General features: G+C 38.6%; 1 pseudogene across 1 annotated transcript; it reads right to left on the reverse strand.

Moving 5' to 3' along the window:
• LOC102173750 lies at positions 1,790–2,808 on the reverse strand (annotated as a pseudogene). The gene has a single exon (XR_001296260.2). The product of XR_001296260.2 is annotated as a 60S ribosomal protein L5 pseudogene (transcript).

Consider the following 20,567-nt stretch of genomic DNA (forward strand, 5'->3'; position numbering starts at 1 on the left):
TATATATTCTTTGGAGAAGTGTCTATTCAGATCCTTTACTCATTTTTAATTAGGTTATTTGATTTTTATTACTGAATTGCAAGAGTTCTTTTTGTTTGTTTTTTTGTAAGAGTATATATCTAGGGACAACTTATTTATCAGATATCTGATTTGCAAAAACTTTTTTCCATTTTGTCAGTTGTCTTTTTACTCCCTTGGTGATGTCCTTTATTAAGACACACAAGTTTTAAATTTTGATGATATCCCATCTATCTGTTTTTTTCTCTTATTTATTTTGTTTTTGGTGTCATATGAAAGAAATCAGTGACAAATCCAAGGTAATGAAGATTTCCATCTACTTTAGGAGTCACAGAAATAAACCCCATACACTTATGGTCAGTTAATCTTTGATGAAAGAGGCAAGAATAGACAATGGAGAAAAGACAGTTTTCTCAGTAAGTGGTGCTGGGAAAGCTGGACAGCCTCATGTAAATTAATGAAGGTAAAACATCCCCTCACCATATACAAAAGTAAACTCAAAATGGTTTAATGACCTAAATATAAAACATGATGTCATAAAATTCCTAGAAGAAAGCATAGGCAAAACATTCTCTAACATAAACCACAACATTACGTTAAATCAGTCTCTTAAAACCAAAGAAATAAAAGCAAAAGAAATGGGACCTAATCAAACTTAAAAGTTTTTGCATAGCAAAAGAAGTCATCAACAAACAAAAAGACAACCTACAGAATGGGAGAAAATATTTGCAAACAGTGGGAAAGACAAGGGGTTAATTTCCAAAATATACAAACAGCTCATACAACTCAGTATCAAAAAACCAAACAACCCAATACAAAAAATGAGTGGAAGACCTAAACAGACATTTCTCCAAAGAAGACATACAGATGGCCAACAGGCACATGAAAAAATGTCCAACATCACTAATTGTTAGAGAAATATAAATTAAAACCACAATGAGGTATAACCTCACACTATCATCAAAAGTCTACAAATAATAAATGCTGGAGAGGGTGTGGAGAAAAAGGAACCCTTTTACATTGTTAGTGGAAATGTAAATTGGTGCAGCCACCATGGAAGGTTATGGAGGCGCCTTTAAAAACTAAAAATAGAACCACACAATCCAGCAATGCCACTCCTAGACATATATCTGGAAAAGAAAAAAACTCTGATTTGAAAAGATATATGTACCCCAATATTCATAGCTGCACTATTTACCATAGCCAAGACACAGAAGCAACCTAAGTGTCCATCAACAGATGAATGGGTAAAGAAGATGTAGCATATATATATATATATATAAATCACACAATGTAATGTTACTCAGGCATAAAAAAGAGTAAATAAAATATTGCCATTTTGAGCAACAGGGATGACCCCTACAGAGTATCATACTAAATGAAGTAAGTCAAACAAAAAAAGACAAATATTATGTCACTTATATGTGGAATCTAAAAAATGGTACCAATGAAGTTATCTACAAAACGGAAATAGACTTGCAGACAGAAAACAAACTTGCCAAAGGGGAAAGGGAGGTAGGGAGGGATAAATTAGGAATATGGGATTAACAGAAGCACACTACTATATATAAAATAAGTAAGCAATAAAGATTTACTGTATAATACAAGGAAAAATATTCAATATCTTATATAACCTATGATAGATGATAATCTGAAAAATATATATATAACTGAATCAACTTGCTGTATATTCAGACTAGCACAACATTATAAACTATACTTCAACTAAAAAAGATTTATATCTATTTTTTCTTCTAAGAGTTTTTTTTTTGCATGTTCAATACGTTTATTATTGTATTATCTGAAAAATCTTGATAGAAAATTGTGGTTTGGTTTAACTCTCAGCAGCTCGTTCCTGAGCTCTAAGGAAGCTTGCCTTCTTCTGAGCTACCCGATCTTTCTTCTGGGCAAGTGACATTTTGGGACGGTTCCACCTCTTCTTTTTAACTTCTTTCTTAGGCTTCTTCTCATACACTGGATTCTCTCGTATTGCAGCATGAGCTTTCTTATACATCTCCTCCATCATGTCTGGAGTTACGTTGTTCTTTATGTACTGAGAGAACTGTTTCTTATAAGCATCTTCATCTTTTTCAATCAGGTAATGCATGTAATCTGCAACGTTTTGCCCCATGATGTGCTTTCGGTGTACCTCAGCACTGAATTCTTTGCTTTCTGAATCATAACCAGGGAATCGTTTGGTACTGTGAGGGATAGACAAGCCTCCATCGACAGATCCCTTTAGGGCCCCAAAAACTTTATTCCCAGTAGTAGTTCTGGCAAGTCCTGCATCCAAGTAACAGGTGAAGGCACCAGGTTGACCATCAATGCTTTCCACATTGTATTCATCACCAGTCACCTCGACTTGGCCTTCATAAATTTTGTCCACACCAAACCTATTAAGAAGCCTGCGGGCGAGCAGCAGGCCAGTACAATATGCGGCAGCATAATGTGTCAGGCCAACCTTCACACCGTATTTTGGGGGTTCGTGAGCATAAGCTGCACAAACTATCATATCTGCTTCTATACGGGCATAAGCAATCTGACAAATGATATCTCTGTTCGTTACACGAACTATCATTCTGTATTTAGGTGTGTTGTACTTATTTTTATCTTGGATTACCAATCGTTTCTGAGCATAGTAGTCAGTTTTGCCCTCTCGCCTTCTTCTGAATTTCACTTGGTATCTCTTGAAGTAGGCCTTGTTCTTGACAATTTTAACAAACCCCATCCTGCGGAACAGAATCCCAACTCCGCGGCTTGCCACAGAGCTGCAGAACCAGCTCGGCTCCGGGGTGGGGGGTGGGGGGATAAAAAGCTCTTCTAAGAGTTTTATACTCTTAGTTCTCACGTTTAGGTCCTTGGTTCACTCTGAGTCAGTCTTTGTATATGATGTGAGGTAGGGTTCCAGCTTCATTCGTTTGAATGTGACTATGCAGTTGTCTCAGCACCATTTGTTGAAGAGGCTATTTTTCTCCATTGAATTGTCCTGGTATTCTTCCAAACAATTTAAAAAGACAGAACACCATAAAATTTTATATTTTTAGAATTGGAAGGGATCTTAGGAATTTCTACTGGTTAGGCTTCTTAGCTGTAGACTGTAGAATGCATTTTAGCTATTTTAATTGAGAAGGTATTTATTAAATCTTTGTTGGAAGGAAAAAAAGAGGCAGAGGCTTAAGGTCAGAGGTTCTTAAACTTGGCTGCACATTTAATCACCTGGGAGCTAATGCTCATATTATACCCTGTACCATATATCAGACTGTCTAGAGTAGAATCCAGGGGTTATTTTTTTTTTAAATAAAAAATCTCAAGTGATTCTAATGCATAATCAAGACTGAGAATCAGTACTCTAGACTGACCTCCTAGAAATAATATTTGGAACCACACTGCTGAATGTGCCTGGTGAGGGAGCTGCTGCCATCACAGACCTTAGAACGGCATGGCTTCTCCCATAATCCGCAAGCTGCAGCGCCTCTGACAATCCCAGGAGGACACTTGCGGAAGCAAAAATGTCCTTTCAGTGCCCGGCCTTAGGCAGCTCTTTCTGAATCAAACTCACACCAGTGCATTTGAAAGATAGAACCTGTCACATGCCCACAAATAGCAACGGAATCTAGGAAGATGGTTTATTTAGACTTTTTAGTGGGAAAATGGAATTCACAATATATAGAACTATTCAAATATGATGAGAATGTTAAAAAAAAAAAAAGTTTTGGAGTAACCAAGAAAGACAAATGTCTTCTGCAGTGTTGAATGATTCTGGACATGAGTCAGAGGCTCCTGAAGAAACTTTCCAATAATAAAGATTCCCAGACCACCCCCTTGGAGAAGCTGATTCAGTGGGTTTGTATGAATTCTGGATTCTGCTGGGTCTGGGAGTTTTGAGAGCCAACTTTGAATGTTTGTCCTCCAATCAGAAGCCTTAATTAAGGATTATCTCTATCCCATTAGAGATAACCTTAATCTGCACGTGTCTCCAGAGAGGCAACAGAGTGATGTAGACTCACACTAAAGTGTCAAAGACTAAACAGTGTCTTTGGCTAGGATCTTAATCACAGGAATGGTGTGAGGAAAGAGGTCTAGTCTGGTAAGTATTAGGAATATGGTATTTCTTGATTCTATAGGATGACCATGGGAAGAATGGTATAGTTTAAAAAGTCATTTTCAATATTTGAAGGCAAATAAGAACACTGCCTTATTATTTCCATAATGAAAACAACTACAAGTAAAACTAGGTAAAATCTCCCAGGCTGGTGGGGGTACGTAGAAGATAATGATTTCTAAGTGGGAGTATGTGTGTGATTTTTATATTTATCTAAATAAGGCATGTGTTCAAAAAAGTTGGGTAACACTACCCTAAACCATCTGGTCCTTCCTTTTTTGGGGAAGAGAGGGTGTGAGTGAATTCAAAGTGAAGTGGGAGGGGAGCCCTCTGATAGCCATGGATTCCAACAGCTGCCCTTTGCACCCAGCAAAAGTACTTCTTCTAAAAGATTATAATTTTAAGTACTCCCTAGTGTCTTTAATGTACAACTTTTAAAAGTGACTAGAGCCACTGGCTTGTAGCCTAGGTGACCATCACATCTTGTTTCATGTGCTGTATATTCACCGTGTCCTGGGTCAGGGCCACTTCAAATCACTCTTTCCCAGAAAGCACATTGTTTTTTATCAACAGCTTGATTTACAACCAGCAAAAATCCATAGCCCTCTGCGACCCTTCTAAAAGGACTGCCTTTCATACCGTATCCTCTTCAGAGGGAATAAAACACCCTCATTTCTTCTATCAGTGCATTGGCTAGAAACACTACCTGGACCAGTGGTTTATTTGAGAGAGGCTTGTGCAGAGGGAAAGAGGCCTGGAAGATAGAGAGCTGATGCAGCTGAGACCAATATATAACAGCCTATTCTCTGCAGTGAAAACGGGAATAAGAATTTGTAGGCATTCATAAAGGCAGTTTAGGCTGGCAGACAGCATACTCTAAACCTTACTGATTCTCATAACCTTTCTCCACATGTTTTTATAACCTCATGACTGAAATTATGTCAGGAAGGTGGGGATATGGAAGGAAAGATTGGCCAGAAGAATAAATCAGTTACATATTTAATTTTCTAGAAAAAAAATCCCTAGTGATTTGACAGGCCCTTGCCAACACCTATTAAAACTAACCTTTAATGAGACAGCAAAAGAGACACAGATGTATAGAACAGTCTTTTGGACTCTGTGGGAGAGGGAGAGGGAGAGGGTGGGATGATTTGGGAGAATGGCACTGAAACATGTATAATAACATATAAGAAACGAATCGCCAGCCCAGGTTCGACGCATGATACAGGATGCTCGGGGCTGTGCACTGGGATGACCCAGAGGGATGGTATGGGGAGGGAGATGGGAGGGGGGCTCAGGATGGGGGACACGTGTACACCCGTGGTGGATTCACGTTGATGTATGGTAAACCCAATACAATATTGTAAAGTAATTAGCCTCCAATTAAAATAAATAAATTTAAATTAAAAAAAACCTAACCTTTAAAGAAATAAAAATGGACAGAGTTGCCTATGGTGTGGTGTTTTCTCTGTGTTTGGCTAACATAAGTAAGGGGGCTAGCAGGAAATCATAATGGAAAGGAATCCAAACCAAACTGTATCTGCTCTGTCAGTCATGGTTGCTTTAGTAAAGCTCACATTATACCAAAAAGTCAGTTGTTCATTTGCAGAATGGGGGTGCAAGACGGCTTTATTTTATATAGTCTAAACAAGAGCTGTGATGAATTAACTTTTAGTTGCTTGTGATTAAATAGGGAATCTGGATGAATATTCCTGGAACAGGGAGCATGGCGTTAGAGTGGGATATAGTTCACTTTACCAGTAGGACAAAGAAAAGAAGAAGCTGTGTCAGCCTGCAGACTCTGACTGTTGCTCTGAGAACTAGCAGGTTCAAATTCTTGGGATAGATTCCTTTTCCCTCAGAAGTGGAGGAAAGAAGGTGCCACCTCTGGCTAAACTTACAACAGCATTATAGCACCTCTCAGGTATAGGCATGCAAACACAGCACTATAGAAGACCCTGTAAAATGTCAGGAAGCATTGATTGGCAAAGACTAAAGTGAATGCTCACACTCACATTGGGAAGGATATAGTGACATAGACATTTTCATATAGTGCTAGTGGGAATATTGCTACAGTCTTTCTGGAGAGCATTTAAACACTTTTATAAAAACTTTAAATGTGCATTTCCTTTGACCCAGAAATTCCATTCTAGGATTTTCTTGAACAACGCAATAAGGATGTGAGCACAAGGATGGTCCTCCCAATATTTTTATAATAGGAACAACCTAAGTAAAGAATTGTTACATAAACTATAATGAATCCATACAAAAGCATACTACGTAACCACTATAAATGATGCCTGAAAAGACATCTAGAAAAATGTAAAGAGGTTTCTCTGGGTGGTAGAATGTCAAGATTTTTTTTAAATAAAAGGAAAGGAAACAAATTCAGGAAGAACTTCTTGCCCTTCAGTGACTGCAAAATACAGCTATTTCCTTCTTTAGTAGTAGGAACCTACCTATGAGGCACCATGAATATGGACAAAGATATTTGCTGCACTTTTCCTGTTTAGAAGAGAAGTCTTGTCTGATTAACTCTCAACTCGTGAAGTTTAGGGGACAATAGCTTTGATGAAGGAAAATTTTCTAGAGATTCTGTGTTTATTCATAAAATAGATATTCATTGAATGAATGAAGTGAATGCTTTATAGAGATAAAAGGGACAAGAGAAACCATTCAAATTCTCATTCTACAAATAAGGTGTTTGAAGTCAACAACTAGAGACTTACATAGCTAGCAACAGATGTATACCTGTCAGTTGGTAGTATACCAGTGCACTCAACACTGCCAAGATCCATTGTGATTCACCAGATTAAGAGAGATCTGTGATTTCTCAGGTCTCCTCCACCTCTGGGTCACTAAGTTCTGTAAGGGCTACTTGGATGTGATGACAACTATTGGCAAGATGCTGTTTAAGGCAGAGATTTAACTTGGAGCTATTGATAGCCACAGTACTTTATGCATGGGTGATGCCAATAAATTTTGGTCACTGATAATCAGGATGAGGATGCTGCTTCTTCTGCCCTTGGAAGGGACACACTTAGCATCCTTTACACCATGTCCAGGCCCCCTGTGACTGCAGGCCTTGAAAGTTCAGCCAGAGTGAGGCTGTGGTATGCAACTTAGGAGGCAGTTTTCTTTTTCCTCCTAAAGGACCTAGCCCCTGCAAAGTTGTAAGGTTAGTATATGGGTTAGTATACCTCCATTAGTAATCTTTTTTTTTTTAATTGTATGTGTTTTATTTATTTATTTATTTTAATTGAAGGATAATTGCTTTACAGAGTTTTGTTTTCTCTCAAACCTCGACATGAGTCAGCCATAGGTATACATATATCCTCTCCCTTTTAAACTTCCCTCCCATCTCCCTCCCCATCCCACCCCTCTAGATTGATACAGAGCCCCTGTTTGAGTTTCCTTAGCCATACAGCCAAGTCCTGTTGGTTAACTATTTTACATATGGCACCCATTAGTATTTTTTTTTTCAGTTTTTCTCTACCTGTTGCTTTTACTACATCTTTCTCGTCCCATGTTTGCCAAACACCTTCCAAGCACCAATCCTAAGTCCATTTTGAAAAACCACCAGTTCAGTTCAGTCGCTCAGTCATGTCTGACTCTTTGCGACCCCATGAATCGCAGCACGCCAGGCCTCCCTGTCCATCACCAACTCCCAGAGTTCACTCAGTCCAGCCATCTCATCCTCTGTCATCCCCTTCTCCTCCTGCCCCCAATCCCTCCCAGCATCAGAGTCTTTTCCAATGAGTCAACTCTTCGCATGAGGTGGCCAAAGTATTGGAGTTTCAGCTTTAGCATCATTCCTTCCAAAGAAATCCCAGGCCGATCTCCTTCAGAATGGACAGGTTGGATCTCCTTGCAGTCCAAGGGACTCTCAAGAGTCTTCTCCATCACCACAGTTCAAAAGCATCAATTCTTCGGCGCTCAAGACCATAAATGGTATTAAATAAATCTATGGTTTCTATACCAAATTAAAAAGTGTTTCATTATAGAAGATCTCAAATATACATGAAAATAGCAATAGCACCTATGTCCCCATTACTTAGTCTCATCAGTTGTCAGAATTTTGCCAGTCTTATTTCAACTATTCCCCTTTTTAACATTTTTTGGGGGAAGTATTTTAAAGCACATCCCGGACATCATATTTCACCTTTAGAATGAATCTCTGCCTAAGAAGGAATTTCTAAAGACACAATCGATAAACTGTTAATTCACAAACAAATTAATAATAATTCCTTAATATTATCTAACACTCAATTCATGTTTAAGGTTCACCAATTTCCTCAAAAATATATTTTTATAATTAATTTGTTTGACTTTGGATCAAAACAATGTCTATATGTTGCAGCTGGTTGGTATATATTTCCCAAGTGTTTAAAAATGATCTGTCTTTATTGAGGTAAAATATAACATAAAATTAATCATTTTACTTTTTTTAATATTGATTTTTTAATTTACTTATTTGGCTGCATTGGGTCTTAGTTGCAGCGTGAGGGATCTTAAGTTGCGGCATGTGGGATCTTAAGTTGCGGCATGTAAACTCTTAAGCGCCGCATATGGGATCTAGTTCCCAGACCAGAGATCAAACCCAGGCCCCTTGTATTGGGAACATAGTCTTAGCCCACTGGATCATGGGGAACATGTCCCAGATTAATCATTTTAAAGTGAACAAATCACAATCACAAACCTGTGCAGTCACAATCCTGTGCAACCACCACGTCTATCTAGTTCTAAAACATTTCATTATCCCTAGAACCCCCTTAAACAGTGGCTCTCCTTTCCTGCCTCCCACCAGCATGTGGCAACCACCAGTCTGCTTTCTATTACTATGGATCTACCAGTCCTGAATATTCCGTAAAATGGAATCATACAGCATATGACCTTTTGTGTGTGGCTTTATTCTCCCTGAGCATAATGTTTTCAAGATTCATCCATGTTGTGCTGTGTATCAGTACTTTGTTCCTTTTTATGGCCAAATAATATTTCATTGAGCATATATACCACAATTTGTCCATTCATTTATTGTTGGGCATTTGGGATGTTTTCATCTTTAGCTATTTTGAACAATGCTGCTGTAAACATGTTTGTGCATGTATTTGTTTGAGTACCAGTTTTCAATTCTTTTGAGCATATACCCAGAAAAATTGCTGGGTCAAAGCAAATTTATGGTTAACTTTTTGAAGAACAGCCAAACTGGTTCCACAAAACTGCACCGTTTTACATTTCCACCAGCAATGTATGAGAGTACAAGTTTCTCCACATCTTGCCAACACTTGCTATTTTCTACCTTAAAAAAACACCAACAGTGAGGTACCACTTCGCACCAGTCAGAATGGCTGCGATCCAAAAATCTGCAAGCAATAAATGCTGGAGAGGGTGTGGAGAAAAGGGAACCCTCCTACACTGTTGGTGGGAATGCAAACTAGTACAGCCACTTTGGAGAACAGTGTGGAGATTCCTTAAAAAATTGCAAATAGAACTACCTTATGACCCAGCAATCCCACTGCTGGGCATACACACCGAGGAAACCAGAATTGAAAGAGACACATGTACCCCAATGTTCATCGCAGCACTGTTTATACTAGCCAGGACATGGAAACAACCTAGATGTCCATCAGCAGATGAATGGATAAGAAAGCTGTGGTACATATACACAATGGAGTATTACTCAGCCGTGAAAAAGAATTCATTTGAATCAGTTCTGATGAGATGGATGAAACTGGAGCCGATTATACAGACTGAAGTAAGCCAGGAAAAAAAACACCAATACAGTATACTAACACATATATATGGAATTTAGAAAGATGGCAATGAAGACCCTGTATGCAAGACAGGAAAAAAGACACAGATGTGTATAATGGACTTTTGGACTCAGAGGGAGAGGGAGAGGGTGGGATGATTTGGGAGAATGGCATTGTAACATGTATACTATCATGTAAGAATCGAATCGCCAGTCTATGTCTGACGCAGGATACAGCATGCTTGGGGCTGGTGCATGGGGATGACCCAGAGAGATGTTATGGGGAGGGAGGTGGGAGGGGGTTCATGTTTGGGAATGCATGTAAGAATTAAAGATTTTAAAATTTAAAAAAAAAAATAAATAAATGAAAAGAAAAAAAAACAACAACACCAAAACTGTAGCCTTCCTAGAGGGTGTGAAGTGGTATCTCATTGTGGATTTGATTTTCATTTCCCTAGTAACTAATGACTTGTGCTTCTAGGCCACTTGTATATCTCATTTGGAGAAAGGTCTTTGCAAGCCCTTTGTCCATTTTTAAATTGGGTTGTCTTTAGTTATTGTCGTAAATCTTTAAAGATCTAGTATAATAGTTTCCCTTTCCAGATTATTTATTTGTTGGACAAATCAGGTTATTCGTCCTATAGGATTTCCCTCATTCTGTATTTGGCGAGCTATTTTTCTTCCATGGTGAAATTTAAGTTGTTTCTCTATCTCCTTATTTCCCACTAACAGATACTTTATAACTAGAGGCCTGATTAAATTCACTTTTGTTGTTGTCTTCATATAGAGGTACTTCACAGTGGTCCTATATCCTTCCTATAGCATTATGTGGAGGAGCACATAATACCTAGTTGTCCAGTATTTAATTATCCAAACTGTATATTGAGGAACTCTAAGGTTCTTCAGTGTTACTATGGGGACTTGTACATGTTTAATTTAAACTTCATTAAAAATATGAAATTGACTATTGTTTTTCTGGATTTCATCAGATTGAAGAGAAAGTCAAGTAGGTAAGCCTCAGGCTTCCATCCAGCTTCAGCCAGACTCACTGTAGTTTTATATATTGGAGTTCTAGGTAGGCTTTAATTAGAAAAACTATTACATTAATTTTTAGAGATATGGAATAAAATGAACATGATAGTAAAATGAATCCTTCTAAACTGTTAGCTTATTGTGCGACCCTTTCCAGAGATAACTGGGGACTTTGGAAGCCAGAAAGGCCTTAAGACTCAATGGGGGAAAAGTTCTTTAATGCAAGCAATGGGTATATCTGGTGGTAGACAGAGCAGTCTTCTTGGTGACCCTTGAACTACACATCATAGGGATTGCTGTAGTATCCCCAAATCTAAAGGTGCCTCCCATTCATAAATGTCTTTGCCTCTTTAAATGAAAGTGGATTTGAATAACAGGAACTCACATTTTAGTGAAGCCTACTGCTTTATGAGAAGACCAAGGTCAAAATGGAAGATATGTGAGGTGGGAAAAGCTGAGAATCTTGCAAATTGCCTCTGATGTGGTATATAGACGCCCTTTGGGTGACTTTTGCAGAAAAGATCTCTAATTCTGGTCACAAGAAAAGATCCTCTATCTTTCTGATACAGAATATACATGCTCTCTGTGATACCTTAAAGCAGCACCTGATCGTCTCCAGATGCTTTTCCTAGCATTCCATTAAAACTGAGCTCCTTTCTATAACTGAATGTTGAGCACATCAAGGTGATGGATAGCACACCAGTCCCTTATCCCCGGGATTTTGGAGACAAAGTCTTCAGTCTTCTTGTGGCTAAAAGGAGATTTATGAACATTTGCCTCAATTCTAGTTTAATCTTCAAGTGTCTTGCTCTTTTAATCGTCAAAGAATTGTAAAGTCTGCCCTTCATGGAACTAGGAATAGCAGAAGGAACACATAGCTGGGTCTCATTGCAGGCAGATGGGCAGCGCACTAAGCTCCCATATTTCCTGTGAGATGAAACGACTCCTGGTCTGATTATCCTGTTCTTCCACTCTGTAGTATTGTTTCAGGAAGATCTTGCCAGTGGAGCAAGTGGCGTTAGCCAGAGTCTACTTATGTTGCCATTACTATCATCCTTATCATCATCATCACGCCTATATTCCAACATGATGTTAGAAAAGAGGGACAATCACTGCCTTGCTTGACCTTCTGAAGATGATTTTCCTTCACTTTCTTTTTAATCATTTTATTTTGGACTGTGCTGAATCTTTGCTGTTGCTCGGGGGCTTTCTCTAGTTGTGGCGAGCAGGGGCTACTCTTCACTTGCGGTGCACGGGTTTCTCGTTGCAGTGGCTTCCTTTGTGGTGGAGCATGAGCTCTATGTCTCTCCTGAGCAGGCTTCAATAGTTTCAGCATGGGGGCTCAGCAGTTGCGGCTCCCAGGCTCTAAAACACAGGCTCAGTAGTTGAGGCTCATGGGCCTAGTTGCTCCCTGACATGTGGTATCTTCTTGGATCAGGGATTGAACCCATGTCTCCTGTATTGGCAGGGGGGATTCTTTACCACTGAGGCCCCAGGGAAGCCCTGAAGCTGATTTTAAGAGAGTCACAGAAACAAGGGAAGAGAAGCAGCCAAACCAAGGCTCAGATCAGTGGCTGGGCCCACAAATTCCAAATTTACTATAGAAACTCAATAGCCTTTCTGGTTGCCCAGAATTCTTATGAATTATCCATGAAGATTTTGGTTAAATTTCATCAACTCTGGGCTTCCTTTGTGGCTCAGCTGGTAAAGAATTTGCCTGCAGTGCAGGAGATCTGGGTTTGATCCCTGGGTTGGGAAGATCCCCTGGAGAAGGGAAAGGCTACCCACTCCAGTATTCTGGCCTGGAGAATTTCATGGACTGTATAGTCCATGGGGTCGCAAAGAGTCAGACATGACTAAGCAACTTTCACTCACTCATCAACTTGTATCCAAACTGATAAAAATGTATACAGTAACAGTGACTTTTTAGATATGAATGTCAAGGTTTATCAGCTCCCAAGCCCTTTCTGAAGGTTAAAGAAGAGAGTGAAAAAGATGGCATAAAGCTCAACATTCAAAAAATGAAGATTATGGCATTTAGTCCTATCACTTCATGGCAATTTTGATGGGGAAAAAAATGGAAACAGTGGCAGATTTTATTTTCTTGGGCTGCAAAATCACTGCAGGTGGTAACTGCAGCCATGAAATTAAAAGATGCTGCTTGTTGGAAGAAAAGTTATGACAAAACTAAACAGCATATTTAAAAGCAGAGACATCACTTTGCCGACAAAGGTCTATAGAGTCAAAGCTGTGGTTTTTCCAGTAATCATGTATGGATGTGAGAGTTGGACCGTAAAGAAGGCTGAGCACTGAAGAAGTGATGCTTTTGAACTGTGGTGTTGGAGAAGGCCCTTGAAGTCCCTTGGATGGCAAGGAGATCAAACCAGTCAATCCTAAAGTAAATGAACACTGAATATTCATTGGAAGCACTGATGCTGAAGCTGAAGTTCCACTACTCTGGCCACCTGATGTGAAGAGCCTGACTCATTGGAAAAGATCCTCATGCTGGGAAAGATTGAGGGCAGGTGGAGAAAGGGGCGACAGGATGAGATGGTTGGATGGCATCACTGAATCAATGGACATGAGTTTTAGCATACTCCAGGAGATAGTGAAGGACAGGGAAACCCAGCGTGCTGAAGTTCATGGGGCCGCAAAGAATAGCAACAACAACAAAGCTCTTTCCCCAAGTCTGTCCCCAGCTAATAGCTTTCACGGTGATTATTGCAAGCCAAGGACAGAAATAGTGTTGGAAGGAAGGTTGAACCCAATCACACCCAGAAAATAAAGCTGCATAAAAGGCCTTCTAGCGGGCTTCTTCCCTGTTCACCAGGCTGCATCCCTTTTGGTATAGAAACCATACTCTGTACTTATAGGTTTAGATATAAAATGTTCATTATGGTGAAGAAAACTGGAGAGAAACTAAATGTTCAACAGTGGGAAGACAGGGAAGTATAACTGCATTTTGAAACATTAAAAAAGTTGCTGCACAAAATTGATTGATGTGGGAAGATGTTCATGATAAATCAGTTGAAAAATAAGGCGGGGGAATTTTACATATTTATAATTTTTCTTTTTAGTTTTGGATATTTTTAGTCTTGAAGGAACTATGCGTTCTTTATTTGGGAGGACCAGGGAGGTTCTATTCTAAGCCTTTTTGTACATTTGCATGGATTGGCTTATTGGATTAGCTCTCTGTGGAAGCCACAGACATCTTGGACCAATGGAAATGAGGCAGAGAGTGAAAATGTTTCAACTTGGGAAGAGGAAAGAAAGGACAAGTCTAGATGACACTGGAACATCCTCAGTACTGCCTGGGAAAGTGTGGTAGGTGACAGATGGACCTGTGAACGGAGTAAATTAAGGCTTGATTTGATGCATCAAATTCCAAGCTTTGAGATATTCACAGTTTAAGTACCATCAACAAGAGAGTGAGTGGAATAATATCAGGACCCAGCTCCGACCTAAGGTGGGATAGGAGTGATCTTGTAATATATCTGGTTTTGTTGTAGTTATTTTAACCTTTTAATCTTCTTTCTTTACCTGCTTGGTTCTGGCTGAGGAGACTTGATAGTGTGTAGCCCAGGAGTAAAGTTGTAAGCATCAGTCAGATGGAAAAACAATGGGCTCATATATAGAGAGGGTGATAATAGGGACACCAAACATATGGATCTTCTTTTCAAGTGGCAGCTCACTGCCCTAAATGCACTGCCCCGGGTAGAAACGCAGGTTAAGATTTGGAGGCTAACATCAGAGATAGGGTGCTTTGTTTCTACAGGTAAAAAGGAACTTGTGATGTTACTGCAAATATATCTGAAAGGTGTCGGCAACTTGAAAGGAATTCATTAGGAGGTTTCCCATTAAAGTTCCTGGAAGTCTGCTCAATCCATAAAGGTGTTTTTATACATGTAAAACCAGGAGGAATTTTAACAAAGACCTCCTATTAGGTAACTGGACCAGGAGAACTGTATTAAAGGAGAGAGCAGTTTCTTGTGACTCATCTCTTGGGGGCAAAGTTCCTAACTCTTTTCATCTGTTTCTTCTTCATTAAAATGGTACTGATAATACCCAAGATTACAGGGACATTGAGAGGACTAAATAACATTATTTGTGAACAATATTGTTGTTCACTCTTATTGAACAATATTATTGTTCTAATATTATTGGAATTAAATAATATTAATTCCTTTACAGGTAAAACAAAATGCTCAGAATTAACATCTGTATCAAAGTCTGTGATATCTGCTGTGGAAGGATTCTAGGTTCTTCCCAAGTATATCATACCTAAAAGACAAGCCATGGAAGAGAAAGGTAAACTCAACGTTCTCTTGAGGTTCAGAAAGAACATAATGGTGGGATGTTGAAGGGAAGGTCAGAATTTGAATAAGAATTGAAAGAACTAGTCTCTCATCCCGCTAGTGTTTAAATGATATCACTTGGTCTTAAGTAGTGAAACCTACAGAATCTGGTAAAATTTTGAAATTTTCTGAAAGGTTGCTCAAAAAGACGAGAAAAAAGGGGACAGCTGTTGTTGGACAGATGAAATGATGTATTAATATATATACTCACTATTGAAACTTGAACAAGATCTACCCTGATTACTATCTAGCTTCCAGTCTAGAGGCCAGTTCAGCCAAATATTTTGTTCGTGCTTTTTAAAACTCAGTGGTAAGTACATAAAAATGTCCGCAACACAGATGAGGTTGTTAAATTCTTTCTTAAGAACAAGACAAAAAGAAGTGATTTACTGGAGTATGTTGCATGTTGCTGGGCTTGTTTTTTATTTTTATTTTTGCTCTTCTAATCCCCAAGCCCATAGAAGCCTGTCTAGTTGAATCTTGATTTGTTTTGTCTCATATGAATGTGAACATCCACCCTCCCAGAAGAAATGGTAAATAGCTGTACACATCCATACCACGAAGTGGGCATAAATAACAATCATTTATAGGGCTAGTGGGAGGGCAACTTTTTGGCTTAGAGAACTGCCTGCAGCTACACTGTTCTATGAAGTTTTCTGTAACTAAAGGAACCAAAATATTGTTTTTTGTTGTCATTGTTTATAATTATTATTTTAAAATAACATGTACATATATAGAGTAAAAAAAAAAAGAAACTGATATGTTATAGAATGGTGTTAAATGAAAAAGCTCTGTGTCTGCCACAGTGGCAACCACTTAAAAATGATTGATTTTAGGCTACACAAATCATGCATGTACATGCTCTTGTAAAAATTTTAAACCTCACGGATAAAGTTAGAGTCGTCCTTGACCATCACGCCAATTACATTCCCCTCCTCAGGAGTCACCACCTTTGTTAATAGTGGTGGGTTTCCTCTCAGATCTTTATAATCTTTAAACGTATGCTTATTTTGATTTTTATTGTGTGCAGATGGTATACTTTGACATTCTTCCATGTCAGTGCCTATATGCCCATTTCACTTCTTTAAACTGTTGTGTAATATCACTCTGCCATTATTTATTTACATACTTAGTGAACACTTAGATATTTCCAATTTTTCATTATTACAACACAGAACTGCAATGAGTTCCATTGCCTCTAGATCCTAGTACACATGTGGAAGTGTTTTTCTAGAATAGATGGGAAGTGTCCATTTTTAGCCCTTTCTATTTTGAGCTTTTCTGCTGTTCACCATGATCGTTCAAAATCATATCCTAATCATTTATTTCCTGATTTACCAAGTTTAGATCTTATCAATTGACTGCTTACTATGAAAGAAGGACGAGGAATTTAGCTCCCTTATATGACTTTTCATCTCCCTTGTATTTCCAAGTTTTGTTAGTTATATTTTTATCATTGGTCCTTCCATTACTTTTATGACTTTACATAACACACTTCAAAGTCTAATTCTTTTTTAAACAACTTTAGACAATATCTTGTGATTGTCTGTTGTGAATATATTAACACCTCTGCTTCATCCTCCTCTCCTCCCAACTTCTGTCAGCTACAGTATTACTTTTATCTTGTCCAGGTTTATTGTCTTTACATTTTATTCTACAGCTGTACAATCCTCCATGGCTTCTCTGTGGACTGATTCTAAAAATTGGAAACTTTTGGACAATGTCTTAATATTATGACTCTTTAATAATATTCTTGATATACCCAAATATTGTTGTTGAAACCTCAGAGAAGGAGTAGAACTGTTCAAAGAAACCTGCTCATGCAACGAAGTCAAGTTCATTACATTTTCTTATACTCTACCATATGCTGGAATTCATGTTATTTTAGTTTGGAGTATGGAGCATAACTCTCTAACAAAGTTCTACTTCTGACATTTCTAATTTTCCTTTCTTCCTTACTTTTTTCTCCCCCATTATTTCTTATCCAACTCTGCCTTCTTTCTTTCTATGCATTTGAGACTCGATTTTACCTGTAAATAAGGTCTTATCCACTTTCTATTTTCCAGAAAGTCATCAAATTCTTTGGTTCTGTCTCTTATTCTCTTTTGTAGATCTTTGCTTTTGTTTTAGTGTAGAGGAAGGGAATTTAAATATATCAATTCAGACATCTATTCTGAACCAAACAAAGCAGGAATTTTTAAAAAGCTTCCTTCAAACTCCACTGTATCTTTGAAAGCATTTTCCAGTTTTAGCAAACTAGGCAACTCTTAGTTTTCTAATGAGCTAAAGACAGGTGAGAGTAATCTATTATCCAAACTGTAAAACCAAACTCTGAAATCTGTCAGAAATGGTGTTCACCACTGACTCTGTTATAAGATACCTCATCTAAAATCATGACCTCTACATCATATCTGTCAGTCCTGGCTAAGAAGGGGAGGGATTGAAGGAAGACTCAGTGTCCTTGGCGCAGCTACAGGGCTAAACTTTTTAATGGCTCATCCTTTCAGTGTGTCCCAGAGAACCGACACTGCCAGTAGCCCAGGGGAAGGCAGGATGCCACAGCAGTAAAGATTTGGGATTCTGACACTTTGTAGCTGTGTGATTTCTTTTACTATTTCATTTCTTAAGCTTCCACTTCCTCGTCCACAAGGTAGGGGTGATAATAGTGCCCCCCTCATAGGATTGTTGCTGTTGTGTTAGTTGCCTAGTCATGTCTGACTTTTGTGACCCTGTGGAATACTAGAGTGGGTTGCCAGTCCCTTTTCCAGGGGATCTTCCTGACCCAGGGATCAAACCTCTGTCTCCTGTATTGCAGGCAGATTCTTTACTGTCTGAGCCACCAGGGAAGGCCCATGGTTTTGTTATGGTGGTTAAATGCAATAATACATATAAAGCCCTTGGTGCCAACACACAGTAAGTATCCAATAAATGTTAGCTATTTTTATAAAGAACCTTGCAATCTGAATATATGCTGTCCTTTATGGGAAGTCTCAGAGGAAATAAAGTTTATGGTTCTCACCCTTGTGGAGTTCCTAGTCTGAGCAATGACCAATATTTTCACTCTGTGGAGCTTCACATATAGCATGAGTTTAATGGATATCTGTTGTATAAATAGCTGAATAACCTTTGGTCTTGATGGAAGAGCTGGCTTCTCCCCTCAGGGAATACTCAGATAGAGAAATAAGATACATATTATGTAAACAAGGAGTGAGTATCCACTTATATGATAATTTATTCAACCAATATTTGTTACTCATTGGCTATATGAAGAAATTATATTAGGACATTTAACAAAACACAGTTCCTGACTTCAAGGGGTTTAAAGCCTAGTAGATAAGATTTGTGACATAGAGTTGAAAGTGTTAGTTAGTCAGTCGTGTTCGATTCTGCGACCTCATGGACTGTAGCCCGCCAGGTTTCTCTGTCCATGGAATTCTCCAGGCAAGAATACTTCTCCAGGGGATCTTAACCCAGGGATTGAACCTAGGTCTCCTGCATTGCAGGCAGATTCTTTGCCATCTTAGTCACCAGGAAAGCCTTAGATAAGATAAATACATTAAAGTGAAGGTATTACTGACCAGCTGGGACAAGGCAATTTTCAAGTTGCCTCATTCCCATGTCTTTCCCTGGTTCCCATCTCTTTCTCATGTGTCTGGCAATGTTTATTTCCAAAGTAATAATAATAAAAAAAAATCATGCAGATTGTGTCTGAAACAGAAAAATGGAGATGGGTACACAGCTCCCTAACTGTCTGGATAAACCCGTGGATTTAACCTCCCTGAAGGCAAATAAGCTGTCCAGAGAAACACATTGTTCCCACTCACTTCCTCACCCTGACCATTCATTGACTTCTTTCTGTGATCGAAACTCTTCACTACATTAGTCATCTTATAAGTACATACTTCCAGGGAAGATGGAAAAAGCTTTTGTTTGTAAACTCCGCCATTACCTCAAACTCAGTGTGTTATATTTCCAGAGGTAGAGAATGGTGTGGAGAGAAAAAATATGAAACTAGACAAACATGTGATCACATCTCATCTCATCTTCTTTTTAGATGAGTGACTCTTCGCCAAGTTAATTTAAGCTGAGTCTCAATGTCCTCTTTAAAAAATGAAAATAATAGTGCTATGTCAGAGACTGATAGTTTTTTTTCCCTGCAAATCCAGCCTATCCTTCACCATGGTGTTACAACAGTTTTTAGCTGGTCATGAGGTTGCTTAGATAGAACAAGCCTTCCATGGCCATGTGAATGAATTCTGGTTAAAGGGATGTTGGTGGAAGCAAGTGCTGATAAGTGTTTAACTATTAATAACTCTACACACACACTCACAAAGTGCTACATATAAGCACATATGTGTATTGTTGATTTTACTGACTTCAATGATACATAATTTATAAATAATAATATTCAGTGATGTATCATAAGTTCTTTACAGCCAACTGAATATTACAGGTTGCTTTGGCTGAGTGTTGCTGAACTCTCATATCTGCATGCAACCTGTAAATTGCAGTGCAACCCTGATTTGACAAATTCCAATTCACTCTTTTCCTGATAAATTTATTGTCATTAAATCTGAAATGTGATCTACTATTAAACTATTTTTATCCTCATATAAACTGTACTCATTAAAGTGAAATTTCTTTCCATTTTAGCACCACATATTTCAGAACCTCATTATCTGTCAATGAGGTGAGTGACTATTGTGCTGAATCAGATAATAGTTTTCAAATACTAGAAGAATATTTCCTTAATGTTCTGTGCTATTCATAATGTGATGGCCACAGACACACCACGTTTTTAGTTTAATCTACATTTTTTACATTTTTATCCATTAGGTTTTTAGACAAGTAACAAAATAATAGATCAAACTCTGACTTGTAGCATTTGCTGATTTCTATGATGTAAAGGAGATCAGCCCTGGGATTTCTTTGGAAGGAATGATGCTAAAGCTGAAACTCCAGTACTTTGGCCACCTCATGTGAAGAGTTGACTCATTGGAAAAAACTATGATGCTGGGAGAGATTGGGGGCAGGAGGAGAAGAGGATGACAGAGGATGAGATGGCTAGATGGCATCACTGACTCAATGGACGCGAGTCTGAGTGAACTCTGGGAGTTGGTGGACAGGGAGGCCTGGCGTGGTGCAATTTATGGGGTTGCAAAGAGTCGGACATGACTGAGCGACAGAACTGAACTGAACTGAACTGATGATGTAAATATTCTCATCATGACTGAGTTCAAACTACCAGCATGAGGTCACTGACCACAGAGTTGGGAAGAAATATGCAGTGTTTTCATCATATAGTTGT

This window comes from Capra hircus, chromosome 11 (genome assembly GCF_001704415.2).
Source record: "Capra hircus breed San Clemente chromosome 11, ASM170441v1, whole genome shotgun sequence".
Classification (NCBI taxonomy): domain Eukaryota; kingdom Metazoa; phylum Chordata; class Mammalia; order Artiodactyla; family Bovidae; genus Capra; species Capra hircus.